Consider the following 2,904-nt stretch of genomic DNA (forward strand, 5'->3'; position numbering starts at 1 on the left):
AAATTTACAGCTGGATGAGTACCAAATATAATATACAGGTGGATATTACTATAAATAGAGTTTTACAGATATATACAGAAATGTATATATAGATAACTAGTATTGTGAACTAAATTTACAGCTGGATATGTACCGAATATAATATACAGGTGGAAATTACTATGAATAGAGTTTAACAGATATGTACAATAGCATAATATACAGATGATTGTTATTATAACAGAGTTTACATGTACTATGAATATATGTACAGATGGCTATTACTATAGACAGAATTGTGAGCATGATATACAGGTAGCTATTACTATGAAATGAATAAATAAAGTTTGGACAGAAGCTATTTTAATTAAAGTGCAGTGGAAGGTAATTGCATATTACAGTTAAAGTACGGTATTGCAAATGTATATGTAAACAATTGGTACTGTGTATAAACAGTCAGCAGTGCAAATCAATATTCAGTCATAGTAGTGCAAGATGCATGTAAACAGTTGTTACAATAGTAACAGTCAGGAATGCAGGTGAACATTACAGTCTTGGAAATAACAGAATAACAAAATGGAGGTAGGTGAGAGGGGGGAGAGGAGAGTATCAGTGAGGATTAGAGTTCAATAAAGAGACAGCTCTGGGGAAAAAGCTGTTCTTTAGTCTGCTGGTTCTGGTCCGGACTGGAGGCACCTGAAATGCCTGCCGGAGGGCAGGAGAGAAAACAGTCTGTGGGCTGGGTGGAATGAGTCCTTAAGGATGCTGGGAGCTCGATGTAGGCAGCGTTTCTTCTGGATGTGCTCAATGGTGGGTAGTGGAGTCCCAGTGATGTGTTGGGCGGCTTTCACCACCCGCTGCAGTGCCTTGCGCTCTGCAACAGTACAGCTCCCATACCACACTGTTGCACAGTTGGTCAAGATGCTTTCTATTGCACAGCGATAGAAGTTCACCAGGATGGTCGAAGATAGCTGATTTTTCCTCAGTGTCCTCAGGAAGAAGAGGCGCTGGTGAGCCTTCTTGACCAGGCAGGAGGTGTTGGTTAACCAGGACATGTCCGCTGAGATGTGGGTCCCCAGAAACTTGAAACCGGAGACACACTCAACAGCCATTCCATTGATGTGGATGGTGTCATGCATGCCTCTTGAATCTTTTCTGAAGTCCACGATGAGCTCCTTCGTTTTGGTGGTGTTGAGGAACTGGTTATTTTCAGTGCACCATGTGCCCAGGTGCTTGATCTCCTCCCTGTAGGCTGTCTCATCGTTGTTGCTGATGAGACCAATCACCGTAGTGTCGTCCGCAAACTTGATGATGGAGTTGGATGCATACACAGGCTTGCAGTCGTGGGTGAAGAGGGAGTGGAGAAACGGGCTTAGCACACAGCCCTGTGGTACACCAGTGTTGGCTGAGCAGCAAAACTCGAATTGGTGGAGGGACTATGTCTCTCAGCTGGCCTGGGAACGCCTTGGGATTCCCCTGGAGGAGCTGGCCCAAGTAGCCGCGGAGAAGGACGTCTGGGCCTCCCTACTGAAGCTGCTACTCCCGCGACCCGACCCCGGATAAGCGGAAGAAAACGGACGGACGGACGGACAAAACTTCACATGACTTCTTGGACCAGAGCGCAACAGTTTATATTTTATATTGGCTATAACTTACTAATATGCAAGTAAAAACCAGTGTTGTATAGTAACGAAGTACAAATACTTCACTACTGTACTTAAGTATATTTTGGAGTACTTTATACTTTTCTTGAGTATAAAATTTTTTGATTACTTTTACTTTTACTTCACTATATTTCCGAACTTAATTGCATATTTTTACTCCGATACATTTTCAATGTTTGGTTTAGTTAGTCGTTACAAAAAAAGCGAGGCATCAGCGTGCCCGATGGAACTGGAAGTGGATTTGTATGTTTTTTTAACCTCAGAGTGGCCATCTTTCATATAGTACTATCTTTGATGTGTCAATCATACAATTCAACCAATCAAATCAACGACTGAAGGCAACATGCTAGCCAATCACAGCTGGAGAGGGGCGGGTCGCTGGGTCAGACACTGACATTCAGCCTTCAGAGAGAGACACCGTGGCTCGCTGTGGTCACCGTCGCTGTCGGTAGAGCGGGATGGATATTCGGTCTGATTACCAAATAATTACAAGAAATGACAACGAAGCAAGCGAAAGCGAGCTGGATCAGCGCTATTAATTTCTGTTTGAAACATCAGCAATGAAGTCAAAACTGGAGTAAACATTCACGCTAGGAGGGTTGGCTAGACAGCTAGGAGCACCAGGAGCAGAAGCAAGCAGGAAAACTGCTGAACTGAAGAAACTTGGGTTCCTTGCAGACAGAAGGGAACTCTGCTTTGTTCTGATCCTTGTTCTCCTAGCTGCTGTAATTACAGAACCTCTGCTAGTATGAATTTTTATTTGTGTTCAGCCTGACATCAGCGCTCATGTAAAAGGTGTGCAGCTTCTACAGCTAAGCGGATGTTTCGTTTAGGGACAAATTGTGATTGCTGATTGGTCAGTTACTGATGAGCCTCCAGAACTGATTGACAGACGGCATCATATCAATTCAAAAAGATGCGTCGGGCAGATGGTCCTGTGTTTTAGAGAAGCCTGCATTGTGTATCTGCCAACAATTAGTCTGAACTTTGTTCATACATGGAAATTTAACTGGAATATATTGCAAATTTTTTATTTTTTTTATTAACATAATTTCAGATAGTAAAAACCCAAAAAAGCTGCTTGGTTATTTCCTCCCATTCTGTTTTTTTTCTTCAGTGAATACAATGAATTGAAAACACACAGGCTGTGTAAACAAGCTGTGCGGCGAAATGCGTGCTGTGGCTTTTGCTGGAAGCTGCTCTGTCTCTGTTGCATACAGGAGCAGGAAGATTCTTGTAGAGTCTGGTAGCCAGCCTCATT

Source organism: Fundulus heteroclitus, chromosome 7 (assembly GCF_011125445.2).
Source record: "Fundulus heteroclitus isolate FHET01 chromosome 7, MU-UCD_Fhet_4.1, whole genome shotgun sequence".
Classification (NCBI taxonomy): domain Eukaryota; kingdom Metazoa; phylum Chordata; class Actinopteri; order Cyprinodontiformes; family Fundulidae; genus Fundulus; species Fundulus heteroclitus.